This window comes from Macaca nemestrina, chromosome 4 (genome assembly GCF_043159975.1).
Source record: "Macaca nemestrina isolate mMacNem1 chromosome 4, mMacNem.hap1, whole genome shotgun sequence".
NCBI lineage: Eukaryota > Metazoa > Chordata > Mammalia > Primates > Cercopithecidae > Macaca > Macaca nemestrina.
Window position 1 is genome coordinate 157,422,765 of NC_092128.1, and position 18,778 is coordinate 157,441,542.

An 18,778-nucleotide genomic window follows, 5' to 3' on the forward strand; every position below is an offset into this window, starting at 1 on the left:
GAATTATAGATACCACCTACATTCATTCATAAATAGGAGAAGAAATAATGATGGTACAGAACAGTGATTTTCAAGTCATAATGCAAGAGATTCTTAATAGTATTTTAAACTTTTAAAAATGGATTTATGATTGAAGATATCAAAATTTACCAGAGCTCATTTCCCCCTTGCACTCTAAATTAATCTCACATTTATCTTATTGAAAAACACAGATATTAATGAGTTATAAAATGAAATCCAGTAGCTCAACTCTCTTCAGAAGGAGGGTCTACCAGTGCCCTTAAAGCTCTACTACTAATCATGATAACACTAGTTATTTTTGCTGTTTGAACTTTGACCTGTTCTTTTGACCAGTTCAAGGAGATATGTGAGCATAGCATGTAACACTGATTTGTACCTAATTATGAATCAAAGTTTCTTAAATCATTTACATAAATTTGTATAATGTGGAAAGAACTAAAAATTAGACTTATGAGCTTCGCAAATCATTTCTTCTACCTTAACTCTTTATTAACTTGTCTCTTTTTTTAAAAGAATCAACAGATTCTTCTCTGTCAACACCCTCCACTTCTCACACTCTAACCCTCCAGCATCTAACAACCTGCTTTCATGTGTTCAGGAAATGTATATAATGAGTGTATGTGTGTGAGTGCGTTAGTGTCTGTGTGTGTGTTTCCTTCTCATTGATGAGAAAGCGTATAGAGTGCTCATCACTGGAGAGCTTCATGAAGTGAATAAAACCCCTGTTTTCTATTATGTTATTATTCCCCTCAGGAGCCTGGGCCAGATGATCTCTTAGAGTCATTTTTTGATCTATAACTCAGTGATCAGTGAGCCAGCTTTAGGTCATCCTGCACTCATTAGTACATAACACTATTGCTCAAGAGTACTACATGGTGCCCCTGGGCCCTGAAAAAATTAATGTACAACTCTAAGAGTTTCAATTACTGCCAGGGATTGATGTAGGTAGTGGAAAATAAATTCCATTAATATCTTGCTAAGTAGTTAATCAGCAAGTCAAATAATAATAATAAAGTGTTAGATCTGTTTTCTCGTTCTGTCCTTTATGGACAGAAAGAATACCTGTTAGGTGTGTCCCTCTTAAACAGACCTTAATAAATTTTAAAGTAGTGATCAACACTTCCCTTGGGTTTCTTATCTCTAAACTAAATAAACCCCATTCCTTTCATCTTTACAAGTAAGATCTGTTTTCATCCCTTTAATCATTTTCATTGTTCTCTCCAATGTTCTCTTCAGTATATTCACATCTGTAGCAATGTGGTGAACAATAATATTTATCTGAAGAAGTACTAGAATATAATTTAAGTGTTCTTTCTTGGCTATTTTTTGTTTGTTTGCTTTTTGTTTTTGTTTTTTTGTTTTGGTTTGTTTTGGTTTTAGAGATGGAGTCTCGCTCTGTCGCCCAGGCTAGAGTGCAGTGGCAAGATCTCAGCTCACTGCAAGCTCCGCCTCCTGGGTTCACACCATTCTCTTGCCTCAGTCTCCCGAGTAGCTGGGACTACAGGCACCCACCACCACGCCTGGCTAATTTTTTGTATTTTAATAGAGACGGGATTTCACCATGTTAGTCAGGATGGTCTCGATCTCCTGACCTCGCCATCTGCCCGCCTCCGCCTCCCAAAGTGCTGGGATTACAGGCATGAGCCACCAGGCCCGGCCCTTGACTGTATTTTTAAATGACACCTTAATCTTAATAAAAAGATTAATGCCAAAATCATAAATGGAAAATCTAAGAGTTTTTATAATGACTATTGCAATTATGCCAGTTAAGACAGTATTTGAACACTCTCTGGTTCGCATACCAAGTTTACAAACCAAGGTCTGTTTAAAGATAACAGTTTTGGTAACAGAATATTTTGCTAACTACCGGAAGGTAGGGAAGTTCAAGCAGCAATATTAGATCATCTACTAGAACAAAGGATTACAAAAACATACATACAAGTTTTCCAATTCAGAGATCAACTGTCAGTGTTTAACCGTTCTAGGCTTCTCCCTTAGTAATTGGATCTTTCTCTGAAAGAATCCTGAATCTAACAAAAAGACAGAAAATCTAATGTATTCTTCTCTGTTAATATGGTACCACAGTTTGGTACTTCTTACTCTCATATTTTTATTAAGATTTTTAATAATGTGGTCAATTGGAAATAATCACTAATGCAGTTAAAATAAGACAAAACAAATATGAGAGTCAAATGGAAGAGAGTCCCATGACCCACATTCTCATTCAGTTGCCTGGTTGTTTTTTGTTCTCTCATGTACTAGTATTCCCTGAAAGCAGGAAATACTAGTCCTCTGAACATATCCCACCTCCCTAAGGAAAGTGACAAAAGACCACTACAGAACTATGTGCTCTATAAACCAATGCCTTGGATCAGCATATCGGAACAAACTCATCCAAACCTGTTTATCTTTTCATTTGTGAGAATCAGTTTTACTCAAAGTTCCATGCCACTTATTATAAACCCTCTTGTTCCAAATGGGAGTTAATTTTAAAGTTGGATGCATCATTTAGCACAGTTATTTCCAAAGAGAGTTTACCAGAATATGGCCACACTGGTCTGCTGTTGGCAAGAAGAGAGGAAACGAAAGCCAGTCAATGAAGACCAAAAACAGATGTTCCCATCCTTCTCCCCAGTTCATGTCTCTTTACTACTGTGATACATTCTAATCTCTTTGGCAACATAATTATGTTGTGTTAATGCATAGTAATCTCAATCACTTCAATAAGTCCTCTAGCTCTTGAACTTATCACTTTCTTTATCAATGCAAGAAAGAACCTGAGGGAAAGGTAGTCAATGAGAGAAAGAAAGTCACTGGCTTACTTCCATAATAATGAGCATGACGCCGTAAGTTTTATTTGCACAAGGACATTTGATTTTTCTTGGAAGAATGGCAAAGAAAATTTTGCAGGACAAATCACTGAAACTCCACCAAGAGGAGAGATTAAAAACAGTCTGAATACGATGAGGAAAATAACCCAGATGGTACGTGAAAATCAAAGGAACTGACATATATCCTGGGTCAACAGATGTGGTCAGATCAGACAGACGCTATTTATATGTCATTGAGGAAAGACACAGACATATTTATATACTTAGGCCCGAAGGAATGTAAAGCTACCCTTGACCTTAATGAAAAGAGCTGTAACTTTGTTGGTGTTCCATAGTAAAATTAGTGGTCAACACAAGTTTTGTTGGCCATGTTAGATGACCACACTTATGTAGATCATAACAACTGTTGAAAGACGAGCATTCAGAAATAACTCATTAAGTACAAGAGATATGCATTAAGATTAACAGCTAAATTATTCAGAAACCATGGAGGCCGGAAGGCACTGGGATGACATATTCAAAGTGCTGAAAGTAAAAGATTGTCAGCCAAGAAGTCTGTATCCAGCAAACCTACTTTTCAAATGTAAGTAAGAAATCAACACAGTCCCAGATAAACAAAACCTGAGATAATTTATTACTATTGCACAAGAAATTCTAAAGAAAGTCCCTCAGGCTGAAATAAAAGGACATTAGATTGTAATGTGAATTCACATGAAGCAATAAAAAGCCCTGGTTAAGGTAACTGTATAGGTAAATATCAAAGAGAGTATATATTTGATATGTTTACATTTTTTCTTCTCCTATTTAATGTAAAAGATAACTATGCAAATCAATAATTATAAAACTCAGTTGATAGGTTTATAATGTGTGAAGATACAACTTCGTGATAATACCACAAAGAAATGTGAGGGAACAGAGCCAAATAGGAGCAAAGTTTTTTATACTATTGAAATTAAACAGACACTAATCTTTTTCCCTTCCCCTCAAGATGACACTAATCTTAACTAGATTATTATAAATTAAGTGTTCTTTGTAATCCTCAGGAAATCACTGAGAAAGTGAATCAAAAAATATAATGAAAGAAATGACAGGAGAATTAAAATGGTACACTAGAAAATATCTACTTAACACAAAAGAGGGCAGTAATATAGGAATAAAGGAGCTAGAAGACATGGAAAACCACTACCAAAACCTCAGACATAAATCTTACCATATTAGTAATTACATTAAAGGTAAATGGACTAAACACTCCAATAAAAAATTCGAGATTGGGAGATGGCCAAAAAATGATCCACCTGTCTGCTGTCTACAAAGACACTCCTTAGATTCAAAGACACAAATAGGTTGAAAATAAAAGGGCATACCATGTAAACAGTAACTAGAAGAAAGCTGGAGTGGCTATACTAATATTGGACAAAGAGATTTTATTTGAAGCCATTCAAGGTAAAGAAGAAGCATGAAACATAGTTTCTAAGCTATTGATTACTTCATTCTACAGTACTGGTTCAGAGACCAAGGAGCATCTGCCACCAATTCCTATGTCTTGATTAATGTCCCTTCTTTTACTGTGGCCTTGGAAACAGAAACTTCATAAACAGGTAAAATTGATTATACATTCTGTCTAAAATGTAGTTGTTTTTATCATTAAATAAAATTTGATTATATTTTAGAATATAATAGTCTTCTTATTAAACAATCACTTATGTACAAAAAATAAAACAAAACAAATGTAAGCTCAATTAAAAGTGTGATACACTAATGTAACCAACACTCAGATTAAGAAATGGAACATTATCAATATTTCAGGACCTATACTCTTATCCACTCTTTCATTCATTATTTCCCTCAAAGGATAACCACTATCCAGACTTCTAATGCTATCAGTATTTGTCTGTTTCTAAATACTACATAATGTAATTGTATAGTACGTGCTTCTTTGTGTCTGGCTTCTTTCATTTGATTCCATGTTTATACAGTACATCCATATTGAGGCTGTAGTTGTAGTTTGCTCATTCTTATTGCTGTATAGAATCCCATTATGTGATTATACCATAATGTATTTATTAGTTCTATAATTGATAGATATTTGGAGGTTTCCAGATTGAGGCTATTATTAGTAATGCTGCTATGAATTTTTTTTAGTATCTTTTGGTGGATATATGTACACATTTTTCTTTAGTATCTGACTAGGATTAAAACCGTTGGGTCATAGGATACACAAATGTTCAACTTTAATTAATACTATCAAATATTCCCCAAAGTAGTTGCACTGATAGACACCCTGCTAGCAATATATGACAGTTAGTTGCTCTATTTGCTCACTAATATTTGGCATTATCTGTTTATCATTTTAGCCATTCTTATAGGCATGTTGTAGTATCAAATTGTGATTTTTCATTTGTGTTTCTCTAATGACTGACAAAGTTGGACACCATATCATATGTTTACTAATCATTACGGGATCTTCTTTTCTGGATGCTCATTTTTACATGTGGATTTTCTGCCTTTTACTTATTGATTTGCAAATATTTTTCCCAGTCTGTAGATTGACTTTTGTTTTCCAAATGGTCTTCTTTGGTAAACAGATATTCCTAAAATGGTAACAGTTATCATTCTTTTTCTTTTGTGTTTATTGATTCTGGTCTTTCTTTAAGAAATATTTGCTTAATCAAAGATCTTTAGTATATTCTTCTACACTTCTTCTAAAAGACTTATTGTTCTGCCTTTTACACACAAGTCAGCATCTCATCTAGAATTTTTTTATGTGTAATGAGAGGTCTGTGTAGAGACTTGTATTTAGATAAATATCCAATTGACCAAGCACCAGTTATAACATGGTTATTTTTTCCCCCATTGACTTCTAGTAACACTTTTGTTGTTTAATTTATTTATCCTCTTTTATTTGGCCAACTCTAGTTCTAGAGATGTTATCTTGTAAGCATGGATGTACAGAAAGCCAGGAGTCTAGTGCCAGAAAAAAAATCCTGTAATTATTTCTGTTTCTCAGTGCTTTATAGTATAACCATGCTTAATAAATGTTTTTCTCTTTTCATGTTTCCTCTTTTACTTTTGCTAAATAACATTTTACTAGTGAAATAAGTAATATTGTTCATAGAATTTTTAAAAATTTTAGTGTGTAGAAAATAAGCGTAACCCACAATTTCACCACCCAAATGAAAACTACTAAAAAGTTTTGATGAGATTTCTTCTCAGTCTTTTCCTAACAAGCCTATTCTTAATTCAAAATCTCTAAGTACCTAAAAGCAAAGGGTTTGTAATGAAAACCTAAAAGATGACTTCTGACTTATCAAAATATGTATTCAAGAACATTTAAAAATGCAGAAGAAAAACATCTGATATGAACAAGATGGTGCAGATTCTTCCTTCTCTATTTCTCCCTAAGTACAATTACAAACCCTGAAATTTATATAGAGCAACCATAGAAGGACACTGAAAAATGATGAAAGAAGGGTGAACTGGCTAGAGGCCCCAGGAATGAAGGAAAAACACAGCAACCTGGCATCTTCTGAACACCACATCCTTCATTCCATTTGCAGAAGGAGAACCCAGACCCAACATCTTCTGACCTAAACCAGTGGCAGAATGTTGTCCAAGTAAGTAGATTCCTTCCCCGACTCCCTGCAGATTAAATAAGAGTCTTGCCAACAATAAGCAGCCTTGGAAATTATCCTCTGCTTCCATGATCAAGACTCTCCTTCTTCCCTCTTCCTGACCCCCGACTAAGAGATACCAGGCAATCATGTCAGGCAGAAATTAAATGGGTACCCTACCAACAACAGAAATCCTATGAAACTGTATCAAACCCATAACCAGGGGTCTCCCTCTCCTTGCTTAAAGACTCTAGGTGGCCTGGCCTGGTGGCCAGCACAAAGAGAATCTCAGGAGGTCCACTAGCACCAAGCAAACCAAGGAGACCAAAATTGACTATAAAGGCTCAAAAAGCTAAGTTGGGAGAGTAACTGTAGCCCACTAAATGTAGGCTAGGGCCTATCACTTAGAGAGGATAACTGCTTAATATAGCATAAAACTTAAATAGGATCCAGAGTATTCTAACATAACCACCAAAATACACAGGATATAATTAAAAATCACCAGCAATACTAAGCAAGAGTAACAGAAAAATCATGACTTGAATGAGAAATGACAGCAGTTGCCAACACTGAGAAAAGTAGGATATTGGAATTAACTAATAAGAATTTTCTCTTAGTCATCGTGAAGGTTATTCAGAAAACAGTTATGAATACCCTGGAAGCAAATGAAAATGAAACAAAATATGTAACTACAAATCAAAAGACTAAATGGAAATTATAGAACTAAAAAGTACAATAACTGAAATAAAAATTTCTCTGGCAGTGCTCAGTAGCAGAATAAGCATGACAGAGGACAGAATAAATAAATTTGAAAATAGAACAACAAATTACTCAATCTGAACAACAGAGAGAAAACTAACATGTACATACTTGCATACACACACAAGGCTTCAGACATCTGTGTGACAATAATGAAAGATCCAGCATTCGTGTCATCAGAACCTCATAAGAGGAGAAGAAAGAGAGTGGAATGAAAAAAGTATGTGAAGATGTAAGAGCTAAAATTTTTTTAAATTTTGTGTAAAACATCTATCAACAGTTTCAACAAGCGAAGAAAACCCCAAGTAGAATAAACTCAAAGCACTCCACACCAAGACACATATAATTGAAGTTCTGAAAAGTAAAAACAAAGAAAAAATCTTGAAAGTAGCTGGAGAGAAACAGCGCATTACCATAGTGGAACAACAATTAGAATGACAGCTTTCTCATCTGAAACCATGGAGACCAGGGAGAAGTCTGATGTTCTTCAAGTGCCTAGAGGAAAGAACTGTCAACCCCAAATATATCCTTCAAGAATGAATGGGGAAATAAATACATTCTCAGACAAAGGCAATCTAAGAAAAGTTGTCATCAGCAGACTTATCCTTAAAGAATGGTTAAAGGAAGTTCTCCAGACAGAAGGGCAATGATAACAAAGTAAGATTTGGAACTCCAGAAAGAAACAAAAAATGCAATGAGTAAAAATAAGAGTAAGTAGACCAGCCTCCTCATGAGTTTTTAAAATCATATTTGATGATCGAAGCAAAAATCCAATTAATAAAGAGAAAATATTCAAGTTAATTGTATTTTCAATGTGGGAGGCTAAAGAGACCTAAGTGGAAATAAGGTTTCTACATTTCGCTGGAAGTAGTAACATGTCAATACCAGTGGACTGGGTTAACTTTTATATGCCGATTATAATACCTAGAGCAATCACTAAGAAAACTATACATTAGCTGAATTCAGTGGCTCACGCCAGTAATCCCAGCACTTTAGGAGGCCAAAGTGGGAGGATTGCTTGAGCTCAAAAGTTCCTGACAAGCCTCAGCAACATGGCGATACCCCATCTCTACAAAAAATACAAAAAGTAGTTGGGAGAGGTGGTGTGCACCTTTAGTCCCAGCTACTCAGGAAGCTGAGGTGGGAGGATGGCTTAAGCCTGGGAGGCAGAGGTTTCAGTGAGTTGTGATCATGCCACTGCACTCCAGCTTGGGCAATAGAGCCAGACCATGAGAAACTTTAAGGAAAAAAAAAAAAAGAAGAAGAAGAAAGAAAGAAAAACTATGCAAAGAAATATTGCATTAGTCAGCACTGGATGCCATAACAAAATACCATAGACTAGGTGGCTTAAACAACATGAATTTATTTCTTACAGTTCTGGAAACTGGGGAGTCCAAGATCAAGGTGCCAGCAAGGTAGATTGCATTCTGAGGTTTCACTCTTCTCTTGGTTTGTAGGCAGTGATCATCTTGCTGTGTATTAATGTGACTTCTTCTTTGTGCAAGAGCTGAGAGACAGAAAGACAGCTGTCTCTCTTCCTCTTGTATTAGGGCACTAATCCCATCATGAGCGTGTTGTCACCTTTATGACCTTCTCTAAATCTAATAACTTCCCCAAAGTCCCATCTCCAAATGCCACCACATTGAAGGCCAGAGCTTCAATATATAAATTGGAGAGGACTCAATTCAATCCATAGCAAATCTACTCAAAAACTTAGATAAATCAAAACGAAATCCTCCCTAAATGGCAAACTAACTCACAGGAAGGCAAGAAAAGGGAGATGCGGGGATGAGAAACAGATGGAATAGAAAAAAACAAAACAAAACAAAACAAAAAGAGTATAGCAGACTTAAGCCCTATCACATTACCTATAGTGTAAATAATTTAAATATACAATATAGTAACAGAGATTGGCAGAATGAATAAAACATATGACTCAACTAGATGCTATCTACAAGAAACTCAGTTTAAAAATAACATATGCAGGTTGAAAGTAAAAGGATAGAAAGAGATGCACCATGCAGGTGTGAATTTTCAAGAGCTCAGAAGGAATTCTTTGATTCCTTACACACTCATGATGCTCACTTTAATACACAGTGAGTCTTAGCCTTTTTGAAGTTGATGATTACTGTTTGTCAGACTTTCTTAGCTCTTCCTGAACCAGATTACTCAAATATTAATGGAAGATCTTAACAAAATATTTTTTAAAGAGTAATAGCTGGACAATTATCTAGAGAAGCACACTGATCTGAAATTGCTGGTGGGAGATTGCAGATCGGAAGAGCAGCCAAAGTGAAAGAAAACATACAGGCAAGATCAGTTAGATGAATGGGGGCCCTGCTTCATATTTTGCATTTAAAAGAAAAAATTCATACATTACAAAAATAGCAATAGAGAAAGGATAAGTGGAAAGATAATTTTTTTATCTTCAGTTCGATGGTGTGGCTTGTGGTTCTGCTCTTTTTAACATCTGTCAGCCTCCATCAATATATGCCTGCATAAGAATTCAGGCAATTATCATTTGAAAGGTTACAAAATTGTCCACACAGTGAAATTCACCTTCCGAGTTGTAGCTTGACAGCTACGTTGATAAGCTAAATCCAAATAAAATTAGCCTTCAGTTAGGTGCTCTCACGTTACTGTAATAAACTTCTTGGGACATATGGTGTCCTTTGGAGGACCAGGAGCCTCACCCAAACAGACTTGAAAAACTGTTGACCAGACTTGACAGCATGCAGTCCACAGATGTGCCTGAAGCCCTGGGGGTGGGGTGAACAAAAAACAAAACCATTATTATCTTTGGCATTCTCCCTTTCTCTTCTAGGCCATTGTTGAAAAGGGTAGCTTCTTTTTTTAACATAAAATGAAATATACCATACTTTTTATATTTGGGGCAATTTTAGGATGTTTTGTGGAATCTAGAACCAACCAGAGTTACCCTGAATGTATCGGCAAATCTTTTGATTGCTCCCAACTTACTTGTAAACCTCTATGTAAAAGTGCCATAAATACAAACCTATAGATGGCCCTGAACTAGACCCTCTATAATATGGTAACAGGAGCCACAAGAGAGCTCAGTGTGACATAGTGTGGAAATAAGATATGCCCCTCCCTCATATATCCCTCCCACGATCTTGCATGATCCATCAGCATTATCATGAGAAATATTAATTTAGATGTTTAATCTGACTGCATCCTTTTTTCTCTCAGCCACCTTCTCTCTGTAGCCAGATGCAGTAAAAGGACATTTGCTATGAACAGAGTGATAAGTCAATTGACTTCATATTTCTAACACTAGATTATACAATGACCTTGCAGTGGTTTGGGGTAGGGGTAGCAAAGGATGGGCTTGCATAATCTTTCTCAGCCTTATTGATATTCTTCTAATTCAGTACAATTTCATTCAATTCAACAAATGTTTATTAGACACTCGACATAACAGGCACTCCACGGTGCCAATAAACTAGGGGAAGACTATAAGTAACTGTCAATCTTATAAAGGAATGTAGTAAATGCAACAATGACAATATCACAAGATAAACCCCGTTCTCCTCCTTTCTTTCCTCCTTTTCCTTTCCTTCTTTCCTTCTTATTTTTGTTCTTTTCTTTTCTTCCTGAGGTAGTATATTCTCCAAAGTGACATTAACAAATTCAAATCAAGGTTGACTTCAACCTGTCATTTCTATAGCACATTTCATTTGCCAATCTAAGACATCAACACCCTCTTACAGTAGATACTATAAAAGCAGTCACTTCCTTTTCAGAGACCTAGAGAGCAAAGAGGACTTTCTCAAGGTCACCCTTCACTTTTCTGATGCACACAAAACAAGCACTAGCACCTTTGCTCTTTGGTAAAAGCATCTCTCATACTGCAGTTTTCCATCGCTGACTATAATGCACTACTGGTGATTTTCATCTACCTCTATATGAACACATGATAGAGTGCGCCTCTTCCCTGGGTTATTTCCAGAGCTACTGTGTTTATTATATTAATGTTTATCACTTGGATGTCATTTAATGAATGTCGGCGGGGGGAGGGAGAAGATAGAATGTTCACGGAAAGAAGCTGTGCTATTAATTCAAATGGATAGTAAAGACAAGCATGTACATTCACATTGCCATATGGGGGCTGTTTCAGGGCACTGAAGCACTTAATTTTGTTTTAAAGACACAAGCTTAGATAAAATAGATCTTTTTGACTTTGTTGAGAATTGAAATTATAAAGCATGCAAGGCTTCAGATCAAAATGCTATATTATTCTCTCCTCCCCACCTTATCTGAGGAGTGTAATGCCCTTACAATAGCCCACTTCTTGAACCCTTTCCAATTTCAGATATTTCCTATCTCTTTTAATACCTCATTGCTTTTGCATCAATTACAGCCTGACCTAAAGCTGCACTGGAAGTGGAAGTGATATATAGTGGAATCCATTTAAATGAATTTCTGATGAAAGAATAAAACTGTTAAAAGAATAAATTTACTGCACCCAAATTTATACAAATCCCGTATATGCTGTGAAATCCCCTGAAATGAAAAACTGATGAAAGATTAAAATGTTAAATGAATTAAAATCCCCCATCCCAGTGAAATATAATGATGATTTGACCTACTAAATGAATGGCCGAAATGAAGATATAAATTTGAAGTGCTCCAATGTATGTCAATTTTAAATGTGCGGTAAGCCAGCATAACACAAAAATATGGCTCTCACTATTAAAGGAACACATTTTTTGTGGAACAAGCCATTATTTGGAAACATCTGTGCTGGTGCTTTATATGATGAGAAAGGCAAAATATTCTGTCGCTCATACGAGCTAACATTATGTATTAACCTTTGCCTCTTTCCTAATCCTTTGTCTCTTGATCTCTTCAGATTATATTTGTATATACTGCCTTAGGGATGGGTAAGAATTGGGACACTCCTATGGTAATTTCTACCTTTCAGCAGGGGTCCTTAAGTAACTCAGTTTATATCATGCCTGCAGAATATAGAAAAATAATATTAGGATATAAATTTTTAGTGAAACATAGGAAGTTAGCCAAGCAATTTTTATTAAGAATTACTACCCTGCCCATCTAATTCCCAATTTAACATTAAAAAATAAAAACTATGCTGAAAAGTTCTTAGCAGTTAAAATAAGTTTGCAAACTCGTTTATTGCCCAGGCGAACTGTAGGTTCTAATTCAGTTTAGGGTACCGGTGATGTGTGTTTTGTTGGTAATAAATTTAAATTTCGGTCACTGAAAATTCATATTCTCGAATTAGGCACAACTAGAAGCCTTTCATCATTGGCAGGAAAAATAAAAATGCAATTGTACTATGGAAAATTGCACCCCGTGATTCTCTAATCTCTAGTCAGATTACGGTATTGCAGTCATTTGCAACTGGAGGCTCTGGCCAGGATAAAGGTCATTATCCTTACTGGCACCTCTGGCAGTGCTCAAATTTTACAGCATAGGGCCAAATGCACATGGTTGTTGATTCACATGGATCCACTGACCAACAGGAAATGATACATAACTTACCTTGATGGACAAAAGCGGGAGGGGTTTCTATGCTAATTAAGTCTGGCCAATCCTGAACCTATTTCTCTCTCTCCCTCTCTCTTTTTTTAAAAATATATATTATTTTATTTTACTTTAAGTTCTGGGACACATGTGCAGAACATGCAGGTTTGTTACACATGTTTCATGGTAGTTTGCTGCACCTATCAACCCGTCATCTAGGTTTGAAGCCCTGCATGCATTAGGTATTTGTACAAATGCTCTCCCTCCTTTCCCCCCCAACCCCCCAACAGGCCCTAGTATATGATGTTTCCCTCCCTGTGTCCACATGTTCTCATTGTACAACTCCCACTTAGGAGTGAGAACATGTGGTGTTTGGTTTTCTGTTCTTGTGTTAGTTTACTGAGAATGATGGTTTCCAGCTTCATCTGTGTCCATGTAAAGGACATGAACTCATTCTTTTTTACAGCTGCATAGTATTTCATGGTGTATATGTGTCACATTTTCTTTATCCAGTTTATCATTGATGGGCATCTGGGTTGGTTCCAAGTATTTGCTATTGTGAACACTGCTGCAATAAACATATGTGTGCATGTGTTTTTATAGTAGAATGATTTATAATCCTTTGGGCATATACCCAGTAATGGGATTGCTGGGTCAAATGGTATTTCTGTCCTAAACCGATTTCTAATGAGAAATAAAGTTGCTACTGAAGAGCTTCTTAAATTTTTATCAACTCCAGATATTTTTGGTTGGAAAACTGCCCAAGCTTTATTGGAATTCCTAAAGAGGAAGGATTCCCAGGGTACAGCTATAAATGATCCAGGATAGTCTGCAATGATAATTGGCGTAGCCTTGAAATAAATATCTTAGGTGCTGCAACACCCCTTAAACCACACTCATCTTTAGATGTGTTTTGCCTTTGGTGGATAACTTTCTTGTGGTTGGTCACCTGCAGGAGTTTCCATACCGGTGTCTAAATGCTTCAAGAGGAGGCTCTTACTCTTAATTATCTTTGCAATTCTAAAGAAACCCACAGCACTCACTAAATGTTTGATGAATTAAACTGAAACAGTAGAAAGCAATTTTACTCTGGCTAAAGTTACATGTAAACAAAGCTTGGGGCTTTAGCACCCCATGAGGATGCCATAGTTGACTTCCCTTATATTTCTTTATGATTCCTGAATACTTACGGAGTGCCTTTTCTGAAGTGTTAGGTACCAGAAATGGATTTCTTATCCTCAGGAGGCTTCCTATCTGTCAGAGATGCTCAGCGACCTTGGCTAATTGTTACCAGGTTATTATTAATTAAGCAACAATTACTACCAAGGCCTGTAGGAGGCACAGATTTACATTGAAAACAAGGTGTAGTTTCAGTCTGAAGTAGAACTGATGGGTAAAGAAGCAGTTACAATTGAATATGAGAAGTTATCTAAAGGGGTAAGCAGGGAATGGGAAGGAGGAAGTCATATCTAAACTGGAACTTGAGCCCAGGTCCGGTGGCTCATGCCTGTAATCCCAGCACTTTGGGAGGCCGAGGCAGGCAGATCACTTGAGGTCAGGAGTTTGAGACCAGCCTGGTCAACATGGCGAAACCCCATCTCTACTAAAAATACAAAAATTAGCTGGGCATGGTGGTGCACATCTGTAATTCCAGCTACTCTGGAGGCTGAGGCAGGAGAATCGCTTGAACCTCAGAGGTGGAGATTGCAGTGAAATGAGATTAAATAGTTATTGGCATTACTCTTATCCCTAATATCACTGTAAAACTTAAAGACTGTCAATACTTGTTAGAGTCAGAGTGAAAAAGAATTCTGACATCACTGAATTAAACATAGTGGAAATTAAATTGCTGAAAATAAAAAAATACATATTCTTTAAATGATAACTAAAAATATACATGCACACCCTTATTAGTTTTTAGGGATATTCACTGAAAATGAGGATTTATCTTCACTCAATTTTAACATAAAATCTAAAGATTAGTTAGAATTATAAAACATAATTTAAATAAAATAATAAAAATTATATATATATATAAGGTAAACATGAAAATCAACATAAAAGGCAACTAGGAAAGTCTAACAATTAATTTCTAACATTTCAAAGACTTCTTTTTTCCTCTAGTTATTGTTTGGCAATTTCTAATTTAAATACATTTAGAATTAGGGCCGGGTGTGGTGACTCATACCTGTAATCCCAGCACTTTGGGAGGCCAAGGCGGGAGTATCACAAGGTCAAGAGATCGAGACCACCCTGGACAACATGGTTAAACCCCATCTCTAGTAAAAATACAAAAAATTAGCTGGGTGCGCTGGCACACGCCTGTAGTTTCAACTACTCGGGAGGCTGAGGCAGGAGAATTGCTTGAACCCGGGAGGCAGAGGTTGCAGTGAGCAGAGATCATGCCACTGCACTCCAGCCTGGTGACAGAGAGAAACTCTGTCTCAAAAAAAAAAAAAAAAAAAAAAGAATTAGAAAATCACACACATCTCAAATTCTACATTACAGATCAAACTGTGTTTCAATAATTTTTTGGTGTATCTTTATCTTAGTTAATAATTCCTCTTTTATCTATTATTATTAAATTCCATTTGATTTTCTTATCTTTTGTATCCAATAGAATTAGTTTCTACTGTATATAATACACTAACAAAAAGTAGCACAGCTTAAACAAAATAGAAGTTTCTTTCCCTGCAATGTGAAAAAGAAAATCCATATATAGCTAGTCGTTATTTGCTTAGAGAGGGTACAAAAAAATTATCAGAGTTCCTGATGACTTCTGTCTCACGGTTCTGTCAATTTTATATTTGTTTTTCAAGATAACTTTCAGGACTCTGACATATGTGAATATTCTGTTGACTCTATAGTTACAAAATGGAAAGTTTCCTAAGAGTTTTAAAAATACAGTAATTTGTACGTTTCTAGTGCTGTATGCCCTAAGGTCAAAAAGATCTTTCTTTTTATCTACTTATTTTTATTTTTAATTTTTGTGAGTACGTAATATGTGTATATATTTATGGGATACATGATATATTTTGGTACAGACAAGAAAAATAGCTTTTTTCAAAATAATTTATAACCTATTTCTATATGCATATCATTGCTAATATTATATTGCTCCTCTCAGATTGCTTTCTGGGTAATGCAGGATAAAGAAAAAAGACTAATTGGTCTTTTGCTTGTGGTATTTGGATTTTGCTCATGGTATTTTGATTATAGCATCTGTAATATACCTAAGAACTAGGATTCTCTGTGCGGGATAAAGAAAATATATAGTTCAGATAGAATAGGTTACATATAAACTAATAACTGTGAATTTGAATTAGAGGTAAAAGTATAAATTCTTAATGTGTTTTGTGTTTAAAATATGTATAATATATAATATATATGTATCAAAAATACATATATATTTAATAACTCTGAAACTGCCTAGAAAAAAATGGCCCATCTGGTAGCAATAACTACCTCTATCAGGCCAGGCATAGTGGCTCATGACTGTAATCTAGCACTTTGGGAGGCTGAGGCAGGAGAATCACTTGAGGTCAGGAGTTCGAGATCAGCCTGGGCAACATAGCAAGATCCTATCTCTACAAAAAATTAAGAAATAATTAAAAACACCTCTATCATGGTCTACACATACCATTTCCTACAGGCTGATTCCAGACCTGGGGCGGAAAAAGTACAAGATGAGCCTGGATACTTTATCATACCATAGAACAAGAACACTATTATATGTGACTAGGATCACATCAAGAGGATTCAGGAGCTGACTTAAAAGGACTCCCACTGGCCAAAGATTGTTATGTAAAAGAATAAAAACTGCAAATGATTCAAATACATTAAATATGTTTGTTCATGCATTCATAATGATGGCAAAATACACACACACACATGCACAGTGAGAGAGAGAGAGAACCATAGGGAGGGAGGGGAGAAAACATCTATTGTGTCATACTTACCAGATTCTAGGGAAATAATTTATTATTTTGGGATACAGTAAATAAAGAAAAGAAATAAGGCATTTGTTTGCCTTGTCTACATAAATTATACCGCTGGATAATCTAATAAAAGAATAAAAGATCAGGAGATGTTTTTCTTTACACAGATATTCTAACTAATAAAGAACAAATGAATGATACATTAGAAATTTGCAATTCACAAAAAAATGCATTCATGACTTTTATGAGACAATTGAGAATTTGAACACTGGATATTTGATTATGTTAAGAAATTATTAACTTTAGGTGAGATACTAATATTTTGGCTATATTAAGGGAGTCCTTATTAAAGAATCACAATAAATATTTATGGATGAGATAATATGGTCTTCACAATTCACTTCAGGATAATAGGAGGGAGAAAATGGAAGAAAGTATAGAGAGGCAACATTGGCCTTAGCCTCATGTTTCTTGGAGCTGAGTGATGGGACTTCATTATATTAGGTTGATGTGAAAGTAATTGTGGTTTTTGCCATTAAAGTAGACAAAAACCACAATTATCTTTGCACCAACACAATACTATGCTATCTCCTTTTGTATGTGATTAAAAGTCCCTATGTTGAAGGATAAGTTTTAAGAGAGGGTATAATCATGACTTCTATAAAACTATTAAATGAACCTAGGTCAAAGATTGTTTGTAGTTTATTAATTTATAAGGAAAACAATAAGATGTTACTATTAATTTTTAAGGAGATTATACAGTTTATAGGAGATTTCAAATGAATAAATCCTTGTAAGCATTAAATGTGTGTAGAAATGAATTTACAAATCTCACTTATTCTATGAAGGGTGTGGTTGTGCTGGTGGTAACAGGAAAGGAATTATATTTCCTCTGGACAAAATATATTTACATGTCTATAGTCAGGAATCCTTTGTTGGTATCACTTATTTGCAATTTACAGAGTGGTTAAAAAGCTTAAAGGCAATGAAAGTTGTAGAAACACCATAGAATCAGATGACCTGAAAAAATACGTTTAGGCAGCACTTACTTTTCATTCTTTCTCACTTTTCAGTAATCTTTTCAGTCTTTCTCACTGTTTCCTATCATCTCTGTGCTAGGCAGAATAATGCCCACTCTCCACAACCCCCAGAGCCTGTGAATATGTTAATTTACATGGCAAATGAGACTATGCAGTTGTGATTAAATTGAGGATCTTGAGGTTGGGAGATTATCCTGGATTATCTGGATAGGCCCAATGTAATCACAGAAATCCTTATATTGAAAGAAAACACAGGAAAGTCAAAGTAAGAGAAGGACATGTGATAATGGAAGGAGAGACTGAATTTATGCAATTGCTGACTTTGAAAATGGAGAAGGTAGGCCACGAGTGCAGGAAGGCAGGTAGCTTCTAGAAACTGCAAAAGTCAAGGAAACCAATTCTCCTCTAGGGCTTCCAGAAGAATGCAGCTCTGCCCTCTGCAAAATGGTCTCAGTGAGACCCATTTCTGATTTCTGACCTCAGAACTGCAGGATAATAAATTCATGTTGTTTTGAGCCATTAAGTTAGTAGTAATTTTTTATAGTAGCATAAGAAATTAATACAGTCTCCAACGACGCTCAACTTTAAGATCATATTTATCTCAAATAAGGAGTATTCTTGATCACCAAAATAATTGGTTCCACCCACAATTTTTAGCCTGATTGATTGCTAATAAGATGTAGCAAGAGTGTTGACAAATCTCTTCGAGACTGTTTTGAGAATCTAGAGCTATGTAATGTGTAACAACCAGTGAGAACACAAACTTAACTTCTGTCTGTAAGTTTCCATAAGAAATAATTTCTTTCTCAATATTTTCTGCCTCATGCAAGTACCAACATTTATCTCATTATATCGGGATTATTTAACATATGACTAATTTCTGGATTTCTCTGTATCAACTATTGTATTTGTGCATTTAGAAACATCTCTTATTCATTCTCCTAAGACTGGAAAATCAAGACCAAGCAAATACCTACATCAAATTTCAACTGTAGTAACTTACAGATTTGAGGGAATTCCTCTCTTCTAGGGGTCCCTCAAATTGTTTAAAGCTTTTATTCTACAAAGAA

General features: G+C 35.5%; 1 long non-coding RNA gene across 2 annotated transcripts in view; it reads right to left on the minus strand.

The window, feature by feature from the left end:
• Nucleotides 1-8,370: 8,370 nt before the first annotated feature.
• LOC139362972 (uncharacterized) overlaps nucleotides 8,371-18,778 on the minus strand; it is an 89,866-nt gene continuing 79,458 nt past the window's right edge. For both annotated transcript variants that reach the window (XR_011622677.1, XR_011622676.1), the window contains one exon: nucleotides 8,371-9,981. This is a non-coding gene — a long non-coding RNA (uncharacterized lncRNA). The remainder of the gene's footprint in view (nucleotides 9,982-18,778) is intronic.